Source organism: Adiantum capillus-veneris, chromosome 27 (genome assembly GCF_014529385.1).
Source record: "Adiantum capillus-veneris isolate H3 chromosome 27, ASM1452938v2, whole genome shotgun sequence".
NCBI lineage: Eukaryota > Viridiplantae > Streptophyta > Polypodiopsida > Polypodiales > Pteridaceae > Adiantum > Adiantum capillus-veneris.
Window position 1 is genome coordinate 112,502,236 of NC_140957.1, and position 22,930 is coordinate 112,525,165.

A 22,930-nucleotide genomic window follows, 5' to 3' on the forward strand; every position below is an offset into this window, starting at 1 on the left:
TACAGCAATCAAGAGAGTCCATCCGTCAAAGCACCATACTCCGTTATGAATGTCTTCTATTCCCTCAATTAGGAACATCAGTTGCGCAGACTAGATGGTTGACATATCAAAACAGAGTAACACGAGTGACCCTTTGGGGTTGGGAACACTTTAGGAACAATATTCATCTTGCTATGGTAAAGGAAGCCGTAGGTTTAGGGCCACAGTATTATTATGTGGGACATTTATTGAAGCGTGGGTTTTCTGATCATGTATTTTTGCTAGCTCAGTTTCTACCACACCATAAATTTTATTTGTATCCCCATTTTGGCCTACCCTTGCGAGGATATTTTAACCAAACACCCTACACTAGGGATTTAGGAGTGATTTTAGTCAACGTATCTTAACTTTGGCCGAGCGTCCCAACATTTGTTACTATTGTGACACCTACCTATGTGATCATGTAATGGAAGGGTTAATTGATATGTAATGGTGAAAAACAGGGTTTTTTTTTGTAATAAAGCCATGCTCTTTCAGTCCATTTTTTTAATGAGTAATGACACAAGCAATATTGTGTGTGTGTGTGTGTGTGTGTGTGTGTGTGTGTGTGTGTGTGTGTGCGTCCACCCATTCCCAGGCACAATATTCTAAGAGGTAGTAGACCCATAGAATATGGGCCTACTACCTCACCAAGAGAGAAAAAGGGAGTTTCCTTCAAGGAATTTTTTACTTAAGCGTATCTTATTCAAGATTAAAGAGAGTAATTTAGTTTTGTAGGTCAAACTTAAATCCATACCATTTTTGCATTTTTAAGGCATTGCAGATACATGTAACAATGTCTTTTCTAAGAAACCCATTATTGATAAACTTGGTAATCAGATTGTTGATTTCTTCATATGCTGCAAAACTGTCTGACGAAGCATATAAAATATGAAATATCATTCCTATACATGTGTGTAAGGAATTTTTAAAGTCTCTAATGCTCTTCATTTTTGTAAATTCAAAAGATTCTAGCCTGAGATTATCCCTTTTCCAGAAGAAACGAGTTCAAAAAGTACCCAAGAATGGGGGAGTTAAAGTAATCTTGATATTCAAGAAGTGAGTCTTAGAGACAAACCATTTATCAAGCCTCATAATTCTGTCAGAGAGGGTAGGTTCAATATTAAGAAAGGTCAGATAAATCTCTCTAAGCGTTTCTTTGAAACTAGGATTGTTAAGGCTACACAGGTCATCCATAAACCTAAATGTATGAACAAAGTGTGAGAGTAACGAAGCACTAGCAGGGTCACACATCATTTTTAAGAGCCATTGTTATTCAAAGTAACAAAGATAAAGATTACACATAACCGGAGAACAAGAAAATCCCATTGGGATCCCTAAATTTTTTTATTTGGATACAACAAGTATTAAGGAGCCAAAAGATATATATATATATATATCTCATTTTCTCTAAAGACGAAAGGTGTTGTGAATTTAGATTTTTTTACCCACCTTGTAATCTTACCTGTCGAGATACAAGTATATCCAAGCGTTGCTCTGTAGGAAAAAGCAATCTTTATTAGACTTGATAGGGTTATAAACAATTCAATAGGCCCTGTTAGAGGAATATTTTCATAACACTGTGTTATGTCTGCTGTAAAGATAGAAAAAATGTTTTATGGGAGGTTAATCGAGACTTCAGCTGCATTCTTTACCATCCAAAAAGGGCATCAGTCTACATTCATAAATCTTTTTAGATCATTACGCTTGATGGCGCAAATAGCTTCAATTTCTAGTAGAATCAAATTTAAGCAGAAGGTGATGTCATTAGTAATACATGAAAACAAGCTATTTGATGCATCAGAGATCCATTAAACTTATGTTTATGAATTTTATATGTTGGGAAGAGTACAGGTATCTTCTGAGAGTTAGTAAAATCAATTTATGAATTTTATATGTTGGGAAGAGTACAGGTATCTTCTGAGGAGAGGTATCCAACTTAATAAAATCAATTCCAATGAGTCTAGAAAAGGTAGCCTTGAACGCTAATTTTTTACAGATAAAGGAAGTAGAGTTAGTTGCTTTATCTAGACCGATGAACCATCTCTCTTTAATATCGAGATGGAATTTTTGAAATTGGGAGTCAGCCAGGTAGTATCAATACTTAACCATTCATGTGGTAAAAGACTGATTTTTTTCCAGAAGATTTCTTTCAATGTAGATTTAAGTAGCAAGTGAACGTCAACCTCCAGTTGGAGTTTTAAGGCCAAGTCGGCCAGGCAATCAAGTAGAGCCAAGAAGGCAAGTTGAGGGTTTAGCGGATAAGGAGGGATATGATTTAAGCCCTTACCAAGTAGGCTCCTCACCCGTGTATCAGATATGATTTCTAAGTTCGAAGTACACACATGTATACTAGAGTTAGTAAAAGATCTACAAAACTTAGGATACAAGTGACAAACACAGACACGAACCTCTTCATTGTGGAGGAAGTCATTAGAATAAAAAATATTTTTAATAAAAGGCAAGTACTTCCAACCAATCATAACATCTTTTAGCAATATGTTCGGTCCAAACACATGTCTAAAGCATTCGGTAAAAATAGATTGGGGAGTAAAAAATTCCAAAATTTTGCTAGTATATAAGCAGTGTGTAACTAATCTATTATAGGCTTCTTCCCTTGGAGGTAGGTAAAATCTGCCACAAGCGTTCCTTCATACCTGCAGATCACATATCCATAAGATTTCGTATTGGTAGGTTTCTGCCACGGCCTCTAGTAAAACTTTTAGCCCTCCCTCTACGAAATACAGAATCACTAGAGGAGGGAGTCAAGAACGAGGTGTAAGAAGTTGATGGGGAGACGAGAGTGTTGGGGCGTTTGGATACTTGAGTATCTTCTTCATCAATGTTCATCTTGATTTGCCCAACCATACCTTTGATTCCTTTAAATCCTCCATAAGTGGTTAACATAGTACCACAACCTTCCGAACCAAGCTCTTGGAGGGTGTCGCACATAAAAGATCTATAATGAATAAAGGCAATTTGAGCTAAGACCAACTCCCTATCTTGTCCACCCAGCCACGAGTAGAAGAGGGAAAGATGAAACTCTTCAGCTTTGTCAGGAAAGATGTTAGGAAGATTGTTGAGGGCATACCAAATAGCATGGTCAAACCAAATGATGCTCGACTCACAAGCAGCTTTTGGATCTAAAAATATGCATGCACACTTAAGGTAAGGTATGAACACGTTCCAAACTATTTTGGTATAGTATTCAACATTGTTTTTACTAAAGGTCATCACCCCTTTGGTTCTTGCATATAAACCTGTATTAGATCCGCATTTGTTTTCATCAAGAAAATTCATAATGAATGGAGCTTTAATCAGATCCCCTTTGTCCAGAAGCTGAATCCCTTTAAGAACTTCAAGCTTGCATTCCTCAATAGTGGCTGATGCCAGGTTGGCAAGGAAGACCCAAGTTTCCATCAAAATGGGCACGAGAAATCCTTTATTTGGGAACAACCAGAGTCTGTGTTCCACACCCAAGGATTCAACCTCAATCTGACGTGAAGGTAAAAAACGAAAGGCTCTAGAGACTTCCGATATCATATCCAAAAGAGAAGCCTCACTGAGTGAACAAAGGTCCTTTTGAAATTCTTTTACAGCTTCTAAAGCAGCAGCATCTCTACAAAAAAGGCTATGGGGAGGAGGGACTATTGGAGTTGAGGGAGCAGTAACAAAGTTAGTACTAAGTCCGCAAAATTTTATGAGGAGATTGGATAATTCTGAGCCTTTAGAAGAAAAGGTAGCTAAGTCTTGAATATGTGCTTTGGACAGACCAGACAAGTTAGAAGTAAATTCCAGTAGTAGGTTAAACCCTTAGTTTTATTCTTAACAAGGAGAGCGAGAACTTTCACCCATTGGTCAAACAAAATAAGCTGGACAAGTGACATACTAGAATCTTTTGAGGCATCCACAATTAACGCAGAAGCTTCACTATCTTGGATACATTTCAATACTAGAAGAGACTCAAAGGAGAGAGGATCCATTGGGAGGGTAAGACCTTGGGAGAGGGAGATAATCTGCAAAGATTTTAATAATAAAAGTTAGATTAAACTCTTTTGGCAAGAGGATTAGTCAGGCCAACATTGATTATACATAGAGTAACTTCTTTTTGAGTTTTACAGCCCTATGAAGATAGGGCCTCATCCTAAGTGAGATATTTGGAAAGAAAATCTCTAATTCTCTAGCAAGTCATAATTTCTCCGAGATGAGAGCCCTTTTTACTGGGTCCGAGCAAACCTTCATTCTTGCTGTGAGTTTTCAAGTAACCTGGTGGGCAGAAATAAAAATAAAATTATATATAAAATGAAAAGATAAGGCAAAAGGGTCTTTTAGAAAGAGAGAACAAGAAAGGTAAGAGTAGATTGGTAGTGCTAGCAACCTTTCACCATTCAGGTCAACGGGGACCACTACGACTGTGTGATAGCACCCCTGCATATTATAATATAATAAATTATATTATATTGTAACAGGCACTAAGACCTAGAACCAAAGTCTGAGAGAGAGAGAGACATGTCAATCTCTCTTTTGCGTTTATTGTGTGTGTAGTAGTTCTATATATATAAATATACGCAAAAGAACAGAATCTATTCACAGACCAGAAATTCTAGGTAAATACAATGAAAATTAAATTAAATTTTTGTACAAGGTAATGAAGAGAACAACAACTGATAAGGAAAACTAATCCCAATAAAGGGGTGGTACTGCTTTAGGATAAAAGCTAATCCACCAATCATTAACCACGTCGAGCAGTTTGTTTTAATCAAAGAAGGTAGCCCTCACCTACACCCATAGTAAATAAGAAAATGCTCAGTTAGCAATTGTTACTGTATGTAGGTGATGCATGGGCATCCACTTGTTATCCATGTCTCAATGAAATAACCAACTATTCTAATGCTGTAATATGTAGAAATTTAGAGAAAGAAAATTATCTAGGTTCTTAGTATACATAATTAAATGGCAATTCGCAAATCTTTCTTAAACAAATTGATTCCATAGTACATGCTACATTTATCAAAATAATTCTAGATTATTCATATCTTCCTAGACTTAATTAAACATTCACTCCTTTCTAAATCTTTCTTAAACTCTTAATGGGATAATTTTCCAATATAGACAAGCACATGTTGGCTCGAGACCCAACGTCTTATATTAGGCATCAGTAAAACCTAATCTAATTCAACAAATCTCAAGAAGTGTTTATGAGTAACACTTAGTAACACATGAATCATTACATACCCAAATTTCAATTCATTAATCCAAGCCTAGATGTTTACTATAGTAAAGCAAATAAAAAATCTCGGTGATGTCATTACGGAAAGCACCAACACACTCAAGTTCAAGAAATTGAAGGCCAGCAAATAAGACTAGAGGAGTCACACCAATATGTCTGGCTTTACAAATTTCTCTTTTTGATTTGCGATCAAACATAATAAACTCCCATCTTCAAATCCAGCTGTCTCATAGCTTATGTCATGTCTGTCACTTATAAATATATCACATTAGAACTTCCATTATATCCCATGTTATCATATATTACAAATACCTTCCCCCTTTCAAAATTACGTATCACAGCCAGCCTAGCGAGTCAAAGTACTAAGTACAACATTAACAAAAACCATCTCAGTAAACTCGAAGTAAGGCCAAAAAGGCAGGGACCAGCAAGAGTGTAGTCGAAGAACTCTCAAACACTGGAGACTACCAATCAAATCATCAACCTAAATTAGATATATAGCATCCACTGGAAATAACCAATTTATATTCAATGTGGCCGCATGATGCGGGTACGAAATCATCCTCCTATCCACTAAAATGAAAATGTGAGAAAAATTAGTCTAGCTTAAAAGAGTAAAGAAAAGATTATTGTACAGTCGAAGGTCCAAATATAACCAGGAAATCTATATCCAGCAATTATAAGTCCTTAAGCCATGCAAGTGGTGAGCCAAAAGGAAACAAAAAAAAAGGATAAGGTGATGTAAGATGGATAAACTAATCAAGCTCAAATGTTATTCCGACATTTTCCAAAACCAGCAGTACATTAGTACTCAGAATCAAATCAACCATGAGAACCCTATTTTATACGGATTAAAGTGACAACAAATTGCCTCGAGTTAAGACCTTGGTACGATAATACAGTAGACTAGTGAGCAGTAGTTAAAAAACCCTCGACAAACAATAGTTTAATCTACTAATATTGCACTGAATCATCACAGCCTCATCGTAACAGCCAGCAAACCGATAACCACTCCAAGATTAAATCACATGTAGTCTCGGAGCCGGAGACAACTCCACCATAGCTTTCTCATTGAATTTAGGCATTTTGTAGTCCCCAATCTTTAAGATTTAGAAAGCACAGTACAGAAACAAATGCTAAGTGAGTCTAGTACTCACCTCAACCACATGTGTGTGGGTTTTATAAAAGATAGAATCCAGCTGTAGGTGAAGTGACTCCGCCAACTTCAGCAGTCCCTGCCATTGTGAAATCTCACACACCCGGGTCTCCAGGGATATGTAACTCACTAGATCTGTATACTTGTGAGCGCCCAAGTCGCTAGATAATATTCTCATCATTCCGAAGCAGAGGTAGCGTGCGACAGAGTAAACGTCAGGGCAGGTATACAATATACAAGCGGTAACCCATTTAGAATGAACACGCTATCAGGAAATTAAAAGGTTAAGGGTTTAAGTAAATATAACCTATTTTGAGAAACTACACATAGGAGGCACTAAAGAACAGTGGTGACAATTAAGGCAATAGTAACAGAGTATCAATATCTAACATAGACACTCCCAACAAAGTAAATGCCCGGCTCGAACTTTTCAATGAGGACAAGACTCTGTCACTGGCAGGTTGGAACAAATACTGACCTTTTCTAAGAGACCAGAATAGTTATGTAGGCCAAATTGGTATGTTCTAGAAAAAACAAAAGTCATGAACATAGAGGACAAGTTAAAGTGTTTATATGATGCAATCAGATAGGGCACATTAGGTGGGCCTTTAGTACGGAAATCCACAGACTCGTGGTTGCAGTATTGGTCTATAAAAGACATGCAATTTATAACCCAAAGTGTATTGTTAGAGCCTTGGGTTTTTCTACATACTTCCATAGTATACAATTTACTGTAATAGGTTGTCTTAAGCTGTGTCTTTATATTTCATCAGTCATGGCTAATATGCAAGAACAGGTAATAGCGATATCTATTGCTCATCTGCAGCAGTCAAGAGAGTCCATCCGTCAAAACACCATACTCCGTTATGAACGTCTTCTATTCCCTCAATTAGGAACATCAGTTGCGCAGACTAGATGGTTGACATATAAAAAAAAAGTAACACGAGTGACCCTTTGGGGTCGGGGACACTTTAGGAATAATATCCGTCTGGCTATGGTAAAGGAAGCCCTAGGTTTAGGGCCACAGTATTATTATGTGGGACATTTACTGAAGCGTGGGTTTTCTGATCGTGTATTTTTGCTAGCTAAGTTTCTACCACACCATAAAATTTATTTGTATCCCCATTTTGGCCTACCCTTGCGAGGATATTTTAACCAAACACCCTACACTAGGGATTTAGGAGTGATTTTAATCAACCGTATCTTACCTTTGGCTGAACGTCCCAACATTTGTTACTATTGTGACACCTGCCTATCTAGATGATCATGTAATGGAAGGGTTAATTGATATGTAATGGTGAAAAACACGGGTTTTTTTTGTGATAAAGCCATGCTCTTTCAGTCCATTTTTTTGTATGAGTAATGACACAAGCAATATTGTGTGTGTGTGTGTGTGTGTGTAGGTGGGGGGGGGGGGGGGGGGAAAGGGAGAGGCGCGGGTTTACCTGTTTCTCTAGAGCGCCAAAACTCAGATATGAGATCTGAGTTTTTGGCGCTCTCGGTTTATTTTTTACCCCTATCAGGGTGGCTAAGAGCGTCACTATAAGCACCGCTATGCAACAAAGAAAATAGCGATGCTCATAGCGACACTGTGGATTTTAACATTTGAGCGTCGCACTGCTAGCGTCGCTACTATGAAGAACCTCTTGTAGTGAATCTCCACAAAGTGCTAAGAAATCTACCAATGCAAAGAATCGTGCTGATAATATTGACAAGGGGTTTCCTTACTCTATGTCAAATAATATTTTTGTCGATTTTTCTTTTATGCACTACCTTTTGGTGAGGAAAGAATCATGTGACATTCCCCTTTCATTGTCGTTGTATGACCTTCACTTATTGCCTTTCTTCTCTTGCAGTGTTTGGAACTAAGTTGGTGTTTTTTTTCAAGCTTGACGAGTGCCAAATTGTGAAGCAACGAAGGCTAGAGAGGATGAGTGTCATATTTTTATTGTTAAGACCTCAAGAAGACGAGTCTAGCGACGACAAATTTTTCCTAAAGGATGTAGCCCCACCCCCCAAGCGCTGCCACAAAACAAAGTTTTACAGCAAGATGAGCAAGCACTACTAGGCAACCTTGCAGAGTGCACCGTTTTAGCAGAGCCTTTGCTGATATTTGACATTGTTAAAAGTGTGTGGAACTTCTCATCCAAAGGGCTCCTTTTGCGCAGACATGCGGGGAGATTGTGCAAAGCTACAACACCAAGTTACGCATACATCCCATCAGCCTCGAAGGACTCAAGAAGCTACAGAGGCATACTTAGTGGGTTTATTTGAGGAAACCAACTTGTGTGCCATCCATGCCAAGCATGTAACCATAATGCAAAAATATTTGGTACTAGCCCGTCAGATACGAGCGAACTTATAGCTAGTAATATGTACAACAACACCTTTTTGCAATGGATATGTAATGACTTCAAATTTGGAAATGAAATGATGCTTACTCATTTTGAAATGTGTCGCATCTTATGCCATTTAAGTTCTTTGTATTTAATTTGTGTTCAATAATTTTTTATAAGTCTTCTGTACATTATCGAGTGGTTCTTGCACACTATGCCATTAAACACGGAGGGGGAGACGGGGAGGGGGGAGTTGTGGATGAGTATTTTGTTAACTAGTGCTACAAAACCTTCACAACAGGCTTCAAGTGCCATTTTTTGAAATGCACACCTCATATCTGTTTGGCCCTGGAGGTGCACAAGGTCCCTATCCACAAGGGAGTGATTTTGGGCCAAAACAGATATGAGGTGTTCATTTCAACTGGAACATAAGACCCAACAAAGTAATCATTGACATTTTTTTGCTACCAGTGCCTTCCCAACCTACAGTACCTGTGGAAGACTGAGAGACAACCAAAATGCCTTTGATTGACATTTGGAAGGCACTAGATATGCTTGTTTTGGCCTAAACACTGTTAAAAAACCGTGTCCACAAGACATCAATTTTGGGCAAAACAAGTGCACTTGTTTTTCCCAAAATTGGTGCCTTGTGAATAGGGTTTTTTTGTAGTTTCTAGGACAAATCTAGCACAACATTAGCATTAAGAATACCATTTAAAAGCTAATGACACATCCTGTGACAATTACTTGCCTGTACACTGACCCTTTCCATCTGGCAAGTTGGGACCCCCGACATTGTCACAATAGATAGAGACTGACCCACAAAGCACTTGCACAATCATAGCTTTCAAATTGATCTAACTCAAAAACATGTCTCTATACCAAATAAAGATTCAAGGTAGCTAATAAAACTCACAATAAACTTGCCCATTCAGAACTAGAAAATTAAAGTTCACTGAAATCCATGTATTTACGCCAAACTGTAAGTCAAGATAGGAAAGTACACGTGGAACCAACATTATATTGATATATGAAATTACAAAAGGGGCTCATTACAGGTTTTCTGTTAGGAGGCACTGTGCAACTTCCTTGCATCTTGCTTCCGCATAAGGTAGGATGGAAGTTAGGACTGAGGCCGCTATGGCTTGTGGGTCTTAGGCTTGATTGATAGCTACACTGGCTAAGACCTTGCCACAAAAACCTATGCCAAAAGTGGCCATTGCAAGGGATTTGTATACAAGAAAAATTACTTGCACAATCTGAGGTATATAGACAAGCACAAGAGCTTGTTGACAACCTTCAAGACCCACAAAGAAAAATGTCCATCAAGGGAGAAGTCCTTGTATATAATGCAGATGTCGCCCATGGGTAGTTTGCCGATGTGGTTTGCAGGAGCTTCTTTTGAAAGCTCAACAAGTCTTTTCATACCTTTATTATGATGCTACTAATGAGTTCGAAGAACATTCAGCTACATCCAATGATTCTAGATCGGAAAAAGAACATGTGAGAGCCCAACTATTCCTAAAAGGAGGAGAGAAAAAGTTTTTTGACTTCCCAAATCAAAAACCAAGAAGACAAAAATGGTACATAAGGAAAAGTGTCAAGACACCGGCAAGGCCGGACTAGACAAGGGCAGGGCCGGGCTAGGCGGTGTGGAACGGGGAGTCCAACTAGGGCAAAGGGCCAAGGGCTTGCCTATATAATGGGTGGTTGGGTGGAGGACTCCTAGGTTCTAGTTCCCCTTGTCTTACGTTGGTCTCAGAGCTAGGGGAGAGGAAAGCTATGGAGGAGGGAAGGAGAAGGGTCGATTTGCTGCTTGCAAGATTGCATGTCCTCTCTCTCTCTCTCTCTCTCTCTCTCTCTCTCTCTCTCTCTCTCTCTCTCTCTCTCTCTCTCTCTCTCTCTCTCTCTCTCTCTCTCTCTCTCCCCCGAAGTTCCATGGATATGGGTCGTGGGCAAGGGTCGTGGGCAAGCTCCCTTGGAGGGAGGAGCAACCGGGGAGGAGACGGCCGTGTGCAGGCCTGCTTGCGAAGGGTAGAGCCAAAGGAAGTCGATACCGGCGTGGGCAAGACCGCTAAGCAAGGGAAGGGGCAGGCCGTCGACCAGAACAAAAGCAGGCGGCTGAAGCCTCATTGAACTCGCCACGCCCTGGGGGCTCTTTCACGTCACTGAGACGGAGCCTGATTCGGCCAAGGTTAAGTAGGCAAGGCGGTTTTCTCCTCTACGCAGAGGACACAGTCGGCCATGGGAGCTTGTGAACGTTTTTTTTTTAGTTTTTTTTTTCTTTGATGTTCATACAGTACCGCCCACGGGAACCTTTGGGCTTGCCTTCAAGGGTGGATGCCCATAGGCAGGCTCTCTCCCCATCCTCTTCTTGCATGATTCGACGGGGTTGTCCAAGCCTAGAGTTGCAAAATTCTTGCAACCTCAGCAAACTCGGAAAATTTCACAGATATGCAACAATTGCTTCCTTTACAATTGTGCAAGATGAACAAGGTTCTCAGGGCCGCATGCACGGACCATGCAACGAACACTCGAGATTTGGCACGATGTCAAGCTCGAGAACAACATGTCGCATATGTGAAGATCACAAGGTTATAAGATGCAACAAATGGCCCATAGACCATTTTTTCCAACGGCATGCCAATACGACATCAGGAACTCACAAGTGCATGCTCATTCGAGGTTACATTTTGCGGCAACGGTACCGCATCAATTCTTTAAACTCTGAAGGAGATCGGCCAGGCGGCCCCAACCACGCTACATGGACTTCTATGAGTCGGTAAGCCAGTCAACTGTAATGTTTTCAAGTCTGACTTCATTGAATCTTGCAGATTTCTCTACATTATAACCACGGCAAGCAAAGGCAATCATAATTACTTTTTCTTGGGAGATATTGTCCTCAACATAGGGCAATTTGAGCAATGCTCGGGTCTTCCGCTATGGATGCCCAATTCCCAATTTTGGCTTGGAATTTTTTGGTCTTAGGTAATGTTGGCTCCTCTAGTGTAGCCAAGACTTGTAGCATGCTAGTTGCAAACTTGCATCAAGCACGGCTTGAGTACACACAGTCTTGACCAGTAGCATGGCTAAAGAACAACTCGTCAGCAGTTCAATGGGATTATACGGGAGCAAGGCTCGTCAAAGATGCTCATGGGGATGGTTTGTGTAACACCACTAGAGCATAGCAGTTGCTCACAAGCTTCCAAATTTCTTGCAAATCGGGCAAGGCCCTTGGCAGCATGAAATCAAACAGTTGTGAACCTTGATTCCAACTCATTCAATTCTTACGATGGCCATTTCATCGACAGGTGTACTTCATGAGGTACGCAGTTGGTATTTGTTTATTGCACATATAATTCTTTTTTTCTAGCAGATCTACAAGTAGAAAAGGTCGATTTTTTGTGCATGATCGACAAGGTCGAGTCTCTTTGCTATGACATCTATCGTCAATAGCATTGGTTGGCAATAAGGCCATACATAGTTCTATGAAGCAAAGATTTAATTCATACATCTTGCATTGAGGCTGGCCCGTTTGGCATATGCTATGAGCATACAAAATTGGGAAGGAATAGGCAATGTGTTTGCAGGTTATTTCCTACTGCAGGTTATTTCATTATGTACCAGACGGGTGTATAGGATATACAAGGGCATTTGTGCAGATATGGCTATGAACCGTTTTGGAATGAGTTTTTCCTTCCAAATTTCATGACAACTGGTTGCAACACCAACTACCAGGTTCGCCAAGGTTAATTTTTTCTTGTTTTTCCCTGTTTACACTTTACTTGCCAATTACTGTCACTGTGCAAAGCAAAGTGCTTTGGAAATTTTATATGAAGCAAGACTTCTCCCTTGTGCCAAGGTACTGCCTGATGACTTGGCATCACAAGCAGTGGCACACAAGTTTGGGAAACTACCAAAATGGGAATATCAGCTCACAAAATCCCTACCAGTCTAAACTGTGCAAGGCACTTATGGTTTTGGTTCTCACGGTTGAGACCATCACTCTCCGCAAGGGCTTACAATTCTACCTGCAAGGCATGCTAGTGTGGTGGATTCAATTCTACCGCTTCATGCATTACGTTTCCACTAACACACTTGCAACTCCGTCAAGGAAAGACTACGGATGGATTGTTTAGTATGATTGTTGGTTGCTATCAACACTCAACAACACTAAAAAGCACCTAAATTTCGACTAGATTCACCGGCAAGGTGCCCTTTTCAAGTCATCCTCATACAGTCACGACCCTACACGGTAGATGGTCAAGATTTGACTCGTGTTTTATGTTCCCTCTCTCGATGAGAGCATCATACAGACAGATTGTGGTATGCTTATAGGATAAGCTATAATTCAGGCATAAGATGTCTAAGAGCACACATTCTAGGCACACACTCTACAAATTTAAGGAAAGTTCCTCAGCCCAGCATGCTCTTCTTCTCTCTCTTTTTCTTATTTCTCTCAAGAATAATGAAAACTTTCTAAGAAGTTTTTCATACATGTTTTGTTTGGGAGTCAGCATGAGCCAAGGTGCTCTAACTCTCAGCTAGAAATGGGCCAAGATGCCATTCACATTCGTTTTCATCGGTTTATCGATTGAACACTAATTGCCGTAAGAGCTCGAAGCCACAAACAGGCTTGCTAAGAGCCAGTGTCGGATCTTGGGTAAGACCCAACTATTGGCATTCCTTGGGTGATTGTTCTTAGGATCGAACAGATTTTCTCAGTGAAGTACACATCGAACGTATCGACGTTAATGGACGAGCAAGTCTTGTCATTTCGGAGGTTTAGGGTGTCATTTTTGCACTATATGTTTCTAGTGTGACGCTCAAGTTGAGTTTTTGATACTCTTGCACTTACATCAGCTGCACTTACATCAGTTGATCTATACCATGGACTCTAGAGGCAGCAAACAGTTGAGACAACATGGCTATTGATACGAGCTAGGCATCTCACTTGTGTGGATTTCTTGCTCTCTCTATAGCACTACGAGTGTCTATGGCATCACAGTTTTGGGGTACGACCTAGCGGGTGCTTACTAAATCACCCCATACACATTGAGGATCACAATTTGATCTTTTATACTTTCAAGGAAAGCATTCCGCAATCTACCATGTGGTAGCAAAAAAAATCAACTTTTTAAGTTGTTTCTCATCATTCTGTACACGGTTAATTAGGTTTGGATTGCGAAGTCAACACCGAGGGTTTCTAGTGCAATGTTGCTTGTTTTTTCACACATGGACGACATGTTCCTCTGTATTTGAATACGGGTAAGTGAACATTCAATTCAATCTCCAGGTACGCATCTATTGATTTGGTGTTATTCCATTTTTTAGTATGCATTGCTTGGTTTTTTCAAGTCGTTTAAATACGCTTGAATATTTCAGGGCCATGCCAAGGGCATGTCAAAACAAGTATTTTGGGCCGTAGTGTCCAATGTACATTATGCTGTTATTAATCCACTTGTAGGATTCGATTTGGCACGTGTTGTCACATGGGATACAACATGGTCTAGGGACTCAAGGAGTTCGGTTTAGCCAATGTGGAGCAAGGATAACAAGGGTCCCTCTCACTCTCGTCGTAGAGTGTTTGCAATTACCTCCACACACAAGTACATCTTGTACTTGAAGAATGTTCTTTTTTAGATATTCTTACATGAGACATATTCCACATGTGGAGGATATGAGTCTCTGGGACTAACACTGGCGCCGACTATTTCAAATATGTGTCACGACAAAGTCCCTAAGTGCTGGTCCAATCAGTTTTCTCGACCATTTTTGGCACAGCGTATCAGGAGTAATTTCAATGGCCAGAAATTGTCGGATACTTAGAATGACTTGTTAAGGTACAAGTACTGCTAAACAACATTACAAATGTTTGTTTATACATATAGCAAATGAAAAAGTTTCATTATTTGTACCTAGAAGTGATCACTGTTTCACCTTCTATTATGGTTCAGACGTTTCAGTAAGGCTTGCCACGTTCGGATCTGTTTTTTGCTAAATGCATGCACACTAGGTGTTATGGGCCCTAGTGTTTAGCAAAGGCTGATTTGGAACGGCATGCATATTCCTCACGTTGTTGCTTATGAAGCATTTTACACTCTATGTGCACTATCTCTATGAGATTGCTTTTGGGTCTACTAATCACCAATAGAGGTCATGGCTCGGTTTGGGTGTTTGTGGATTTTTCAAGTTAACCACGATGGTTATTCAGACATTTTTGATTCCTCAACAATGTTATACGCTATTGTGATTCCCTGTTTACCAGTCCCCTGGGAAGACTGTCTGTAAACCGTGGGGGAAACACACCTCAGTACTATCAGTATCCAAGGGGATTGGCAAATTACAAAGTGTAACCACAACACACCAAAGAGCACATCATTTATCAAGGATTATTTCAGGAGAACCACCAAAAGGGGTAGAAGATGATCTACCAGATGCATATTTATTCTCCGTGGAAATGATACCCTGTTGGTAGGAAAACATGGTTTCCTTTATGACTATAGCTTAAGTGGATTCTCAAATATCACTTCCTATTACACCAGGATTAATTGGGCAATCGACTATGTATCAATTACTAGCTGGGAGGTTATACAAAAGAAAGCGAGATGGAATATTGATTTTGTGTGTTAATCCTGAGGTGAAAACCCAATACCTAAATCGAGCTCACATTACTATAGTAGGACTTCACTTTGCGGAAGACCAAACTATGCAACGGATCCTTAGACTTGGAGTATTTTGGCCAACCATGAGGAGTGATGTTCAATCATTTGTGAAAGATTGTCTTCAATGCCAAAAACAAACACCCATACCTCATGTGACATTATTTCAAATCTCACTCGTTCCTAAGTGGAGTAACTCTATAGTTACCTACTTATCAAGCATATGATTTTTGGAGGATATGAGTAAACACCGCCAAAGAGCTATTGAAATTGAAGCAAGAGACTATGCTCTTATTGGAAACCAATTGTATCGAAGGGGAAAGGATCAACATTTGCGTCTCTATGCAAATGAATATATAGCCATTCTAGAACAAGCACATGGTGGATTAGCTGGAGGTCACTTTTCTAGTGAAACCACTGCTAGAGTAATTTTAATGGCAGGCATATGGTGGCCAACTCTTTTGCAGATGCCAAAGAATATGTTCGCAGATGTGATGCATGCCAACGAGCAAAACTGCCAACAAGGGTAGATAGCATGCCATTAAGACCAATGATGGGGACTAGAGCTTTTGCAAAATGGGGCATAGATTTTGTCGGACCAATACAACCACATGCTTATAGAACTCAAGCTCAATTATATCATTGTAGGTACGGACTATTTGACCAAGTGGGCAAAGGCTAAGGCAACCAGGAAGAATGATGCTAGAACCACATGCGCATTCTTGTATGAGAATGTATTCACAAGATATGGACTTCCAAAAGAAATTGTCAGTGATAGGGGAACTCATTTCATCAATGAAATAATTGAGTATCTACTAAATGAATTTATGGTCATCCATAACAAATCCGCTCCTTATCATCCACAAGCGAATGGACAAGCTGAGCATACGACTAAAATTCTTAGCTTGGTATTGACTAAAGTGGTTAGTTCAGGACGAGCTGATTGGGAAATGAATCTACATGCTTCTCTATGGGCTTATAGAGTTTCATTCAAGATAGCTTTAAATGCTACACCCTTTAACCTTGTCTATGGTTAGCCCCTAGTATGGACCAATAGCCTTCAAGCTAGTGTATTCTTAATTAAAAAAATGAGAATACTCACTCTTGCACCACACACAAGCATATTCAAGATGAGAGTCTTCTTCTCATGTGTGGGAGAAGTGGAGAAGCCTACACCAACAACATTTGACCATGGAATGCAAATCCAACCAAGTGTCAAGCTCTAAGCATGGTCATCTTCTTCTCCATCTCCATTACTAAGCTATGCTATGATTTATGAGTGAACTAATGTGAGAGGAATACTTCTTTCTCATAAGAATACTCCTTCTTCTTCTTCTCCATCCTCACTGCCCGCTAGCTCTCTCCACCTTTGAAGGTGTTTGAGGTCTTGGGATTGAGGCCAAGCCAAGTTTTATCGTGTACATGAAGCATAATTGTGGTGCATGAAGCTTTCCATATTCATGGCACCAAATGGTCTTAAGGAACACAAAGATTGTATTGTATACGAGTCTCTCTTCATGGGAGAATCTATGATACAAAGTCCTTTTGGAGGGGGGACCGGCTCCAAGTAAACTCGGTCCTCAATTGTTGTCAATCTCATTTCTTTCTCTCTTTCAAGTTATTGTTCATGCCAAGCTATCTAGTTATGTTGTTTCTTGTTGTAGACTCCAACCAAGTACTCTCATTTTCTTCATTAGGAATCTCCTTAATGAAATGCTCTCTATTGTCAATATAATTCCGCTACGATTAATGATATTAGCACAATTTTGTTACAGGATGGAATCAGTCACAAGAAAAGCATGTGCGTTAGTCTGTGCTCCCTGCTTGCCATTCCAACATCGAAGTGACAAAAAGAAGTAGTATTGCACTCAAGGACAAGTTGAGGAGAGATTTGAATCCAGAACGGGGGAGATTGGGGATGCGCTACGATGACCACTTAGGTAGTTTGTTGAACATTGCGATGGTGACTGTCTACAACATTATTGGGCTTTATACTAGGGTAAAACCCCCAACTTAAGGACACTCAAATGTAGGGGTCAGTAGAGGGAAATTTAAATTGGGGTAATCCAATCTTCTATTTCAAGTTGAGTGAAACTAATATGAATTAATTGATTTATTTTTGGCTTCAAAAAGCCCAATCTAACTGCCCTAAGTCAAGCCCCCTTCTCCAACATGGATCCAGTGTATTTTCTTTGAAGAAAACCCTAAGCTTTTTGCTCAACTGTTTGGCGATAAACTATAAAATTTTGAGCAAAATTGTCAATTTTTGTCAAGGTCTATAATAGTATTAAAAAAAAATTAGCTTTTCAAACACTATTTAAGTCAAAATGATTAATAAGTTGTAGTATGATTCTCATTTAGGCTTCAAAAGCCCAATCTAACTGCCCTAAATCAAGTCCCCCTTCTCCAACATGGATCCAGTGTATTTTCTTTGGAGCAAACCCTAAGCTTTTTGCTCAATTGTTTGGCGATAAACTATAAAATTTTGAGCAAAATTATCAATATTTTGTCAAGGTCTATGATAGTATTAAAAAAAATTATCTTTTCAAACACTATTTAAGTCAAAATGATTAATAAGTTGTAGTATGATTCTCATTTAGAAGAGGTAATTTTCTAAATTTTTACATAATTTTTTTTACAAATTTGGCTAAAAAATTATATACATCTTACCTAATGCTCATATTTTTGGTGATAACATGTGAAATTTTACTCCTAGTTATAGCCAAAACCCTAAGGTTCAAATTGTGTTTTTAGCCAAATTAGCGATATTTAGCCAAGAAAATTTACATTGTATGATGGATCCCAAGTGGCTCCCCTCTTGTGTCAGATAGTCACGAGGGCCGGCCAGTGGCCCCTCCCATGTGGGGGACAAGACTAGAAAAAAACATTTTCCTAACCGAAGAAAATAAGGGCAAGCTAGAAACTCTCCCGGTTTCTAGGTCAAAATTTGAAGCTTTTGCCGGTAGTTACACCAAAACTGGTGAAAATTTCCCGGTTTTCTTCAAGGCAAGCTCAAAATCTAACCGGGACTTAGGGATTTCAGCCGGTCAAAATACACAGGACCCGGGTTTTTTCTAACACTGGTGGGTCTCAAAGATCCACCCAAGCAGTCTGGAACTCAAGACGTGTGTGGCATGGGTAGCTTCAAGGTAGTAGATGACAAAGCAGCTCTTGCACGGAAAGGACGCAGTTTTCGTGAACTTGCTGGAGGCTTGCAGCCAGGTTAAGAATCTCCACGCAGGCACACGACTGCATGCAGATCTTCTCAAAGAAGGGTTGCTGGAAACAGGCCTTCTTGGTCATGATGCTCTTGTGCGCATGTATGCAAGGTGTGGTGCCCTGTCGAAAGCATATGAATTGCTTGCTCGCCTTCACGTTCAAAATGTCTCCTCCTGGAATGCAGTCATCGCGGCATTCATTCAACAGTGTCAATGCCAGAATGCTCTTGATTGCTACCAAAGGATGCGACATGAGGGCATCTCTCCTGATGCGGTCACATTTGTTTATGTTTTGAAGGTATGCGTGCGCATGCGTGCAATCAAGAAAGGTGAGCAAGTTCACAATGACATTGCTAAACAAGGGCTTCTGGAATATGATATTGCACTTGGCTCTGCTTTGGTAAATATGTATGCCAAATGTGGGGCTCTCATGAAAGCACAACAAGTGCTTGACAGGCTCCCTAAGAGGAATGTATACTCCTGGACTGCTCTAATCTCTGGATTTGCTTCTCATGGATATGGCCATGATGCTCTGAGATGCTTCGAGTGGATGCAACATGAAGGCCTATCTCCTAATGCAGTGACTTTTGTCAGTCTTTTGAAGGCATGCGGCAGCATTAAAGCAGTTGAGAAAGGCAAAAAATTCCATGATGAGATTGTGGAAAAGGGTTTACTGAGAGGAAATATTCTTCTTCTCTCAGCCTTGGTGGACATGTACGCCAAATGTGGTGCTCCGTCAAGAGCTCAACAAGTGCTTGAAGATTCCCAAGGGGGAGATGTTTTCACTTGGAGCTCACTAATTGACGGATATGTCGAGCAGGGCCAAGGAGAGGAAGCTCTTGTGTCTTTCAAAGAGATGAAGAAGAAGGGCATCTCTCCAAACGCAGTGACTTTCTCCAGTGTCGTGAAGGCTTGTGGCAGCATAGGAGCATTCGACTTTGGAGAGCGAATCCATAAAGAGGTTTCTAGACAGGGCTTACTTCGAAGTGATGTTGTGCTTGGCTGTGCATTGCTCGATATGTACGGCAAATGTGGTGCACTTGTTAAAGTGCAACAAGTACATGATCAGCTTCCTACTCATGACATCGTCTCTTGGACTACGCTACTAGCAGGGTACGCCATCCAGGGGCATTGTCAAGGTGTTTTAAGCTGCTTTGAACAAATGCAGCTTATGGGTCTCTCACCAAATGCACTAACTTTTACTTGCATTCTCAATGCATGCACCCACTCTGGCCTTGTAGAAGAGGGTCAGATATATTTTGCATCTATGACCGCCAAGTACGGCATTGAGCCAACTATAGAGCATTACACTTGTATGGTTGATTTGTTTGGTCGTGCAGGGCACCTTGACAAGGCAGTCTCTCTTCTTGAGAAAATTCCATCTGATAATTATCTGACGGTGTGGCGTGCCCTATTGCATGCTTGCCAAAATCGGCAAGATGTGAATGTTGGGGAGTGGGCCTTTGAACAAGCACTGCAAATAGATAAGGGTAATCTGGCACTTTATGACCTTATGTCCAAAATATATGTAGCTGCTGAAAATGCAAGCGAACATGGAGACTTTTGAAGCCATGGCAATACAACATTAAGGATGGGCAAATGCAGTAGGCTCATCAGAGCAATGATGCACCTAAATTGTAAAGCATACACATTCTTTGGGAGGTTGTCTCCCCGTTCTAAAGATACACTAAACAATTGCCTTGAATATACTGGTTTTGCTTGTTGCTGAAACAATGAGCTTAAAACACAAAGGCAATACCAATTTTTGTGCTTCTCCCAATACATCAATTTCTCAGCCCATAATTGTTTCCTTTCTTTATAATTAACTTTTGCTATGTTCAAGTAAGGACTATCAATCTATGCTCCCATTGGAGTCTTTTTAAAAGTGGGGAATGGATTTTGTGGTCCCATTAAACTATCTACAAGAATGACAAAAAGCCAATATATTTTGGTGGTAATAGATTATTGTACAAAAATGCATTGAGGTTGTTGCTTTGAAGGACAATATAGCAGCGAGTGTTGTCAATTTTTTTTATAACGACATCCATCATAATGAGGTATGGGAGTCCAATTGAGTCGATCCCAGATCAAGCAAGACACTTCCTCAATAAGGTGATTAGAAGCTTACCAATGTGCCAACACTGAAGAAGGTAGTCTCATAGCATAGGAAAGATAAAGATTGGTACCAGAAGCTGGAGTTTTAGAACACCATTTAAGGTTTCTACTGGATCGGCACTTGTCCTAGTCCAAGGTTTATATTAAGTTCCAAATTGAATGCATCATGACACTAAGGATAGATAGTTTAGCACTGATCATATGCAAGATCACCTTATTGGCTACTCAAATTTGAATAATTGTGAGGCCTTATGGGCCAAGATCCTTCAGAACTATGGTTTCGGATTTTGGTAGTGCTTTGAGAAAATATATTCTCTCAATTATATTTTCTAGCTTTACACATGCGACAAATGAGTATCCACCAGGCAAGATCGAGCATCAAGTTACATCCAGAAGAGTGTGTGGAGTTCAAAAGTTTTGGGATCCCTCACACATAGGGTTATGTGCCACAAATATTCCACACGTGGCTCTTCTTCTTTATAAGAATAAGAAGTGAAAGGGTCATGGTGGCTTTCTAAAACAATAAGAAAATGATAAAATCATTAGGTTAAGTTTAACTAGAATTATATAAGGTAAAGCATTGTTCAGGAATATCTCTTTTATTAAGGGTCTGAGTTTCCTCCTTGCAAAGAAGCAAACTAGAAATAGTATTCGAATTTTTGAATTTGCAAGATTTTTGAACCTAAGTTCTCACATATTTCACCATTTTTTCTTCCCCTTACCATGGTTTGCTCATTTAGTGTGTGTGTGTGTGTGTGTGTGTGTGTGTGTGTGTATATATATATATCTATATCTATATATATATATATATATATCTATATCTATATATATATATATATATCTATATATATATATATATATATATCTATATATATATATATATATATCTGTGTGTGTGTGTGTTGTGTAAAATAAATAAATGTGTGTATGTATGTATATGTATAGAATTTACTAGAAATATGCAAGGTAAAGCTTCACTTTAGCATTCTAAAAGAATAGAATGCAAGTGAAGTCAAGCCGTGTAAGGATGTGAAATAGAAAGATTCATTTAATAAAATACTGAAAACAAGGAAAGTATGCCTAACTCAACCCCTCTCTAAGGCTTCTTTTAGAAATCCAATAACATTACCTATGGGCCTTACTATCCATGTGGAAAGTAAGTGGACTTAGACATCATGCACCAAACTTCATATTTGTGTCAACAAAGTCCAAGTAATGGTTGTTCAAATGAACAAGTTGCACCAATAAGAGTAATTTTACGGGAAAGAATTGACAATACCCTATGGAGGATAAGCATTCCGGATTTTTAATCGCTTAGACTTTGGAGCAACAAGTTTTGTTCAAATAGAGCATCTCCGAAGGGAAGCTATCCTGACCTTAGATCTCTTATGGCCAAGGGAAACTATCTGTATGGATTTTATCTTAGAGTTGTCAGCTTGATCGCAATCATAAGATTTAAAGTTTATAAGCCTATGCTCTGAGTGCATCAAGTGGAAGGATAAAGGTCTCGCTTGGAAAAACATCAGTTCTCTTTGGAAAAGATTTTCAACTTTTGTTTTTGAGGGCAAAAACTCTCTTGAAGGGGAATTAATGTAAGAACATAGGTCCTATGGCTAAGAGTGTATGGGAATAGGACTTAGAGCAGCGTTATTCCAAGAGATATACATACGTTCATAAAAGATGCCAAGAAATTATGGAAATGAGCACAAGTTTAGTGTGGGGCCAATGTTCTGGAGGTTAGGGGCCAATGTGAACTTAGCTCATGGAATTGCCTATATAAGAGCAAGAGACTGGGAGGAGAGAGACACCCTAATCTCACATTGGTATCAGAGCTATTTTGGAAGGAAAAAGCTAGGGCGTGGTCTATTCTTAGCAAAGGCTTTCATGTAAACCGTGGAGAAGACAAGGAGACCTTCGTCGTGAAGGACTACATGGAAAGGGGGAAGGGTCGGTAGCGACCTCCGCAAAATGTTGCGTTCTTGGTCTCTATGCATGCACGATGTAGATTGGGTCACAACTCGCTTCATCATCATCCTCCCTCGGGCCATCCATAGCAAGCAAGATCTTCTTGCTACACTTAAATTGAAGGCTCTTTCTTCATCGAATTTGACAAGGTCAATTCCGATGGGTTTTCAAAGTTTTTCTGTAAGCTTTTCTTGTGGACTATGACTTTCAGCGTTTGAAATTGACATCGG

At 39.7% G+C, this 22,930-nt stretch overlaps 1 pseudogene; it reads left to right on the forward strand.

Annotated features, from left to right (window-relative positions):
• The first annotated feature begins 18,475 nt into the window (after positions 1-18,475).
• LOC147422583 (pentatricopeptide repeat-containing protein At2g03380, mitochondrial-like) lies at positions 18,476-21,020 on the forward strand (annotated as a pseudogene).
• Positions 21,021-22,930: the final 1,910 nt, after the last annotated feature.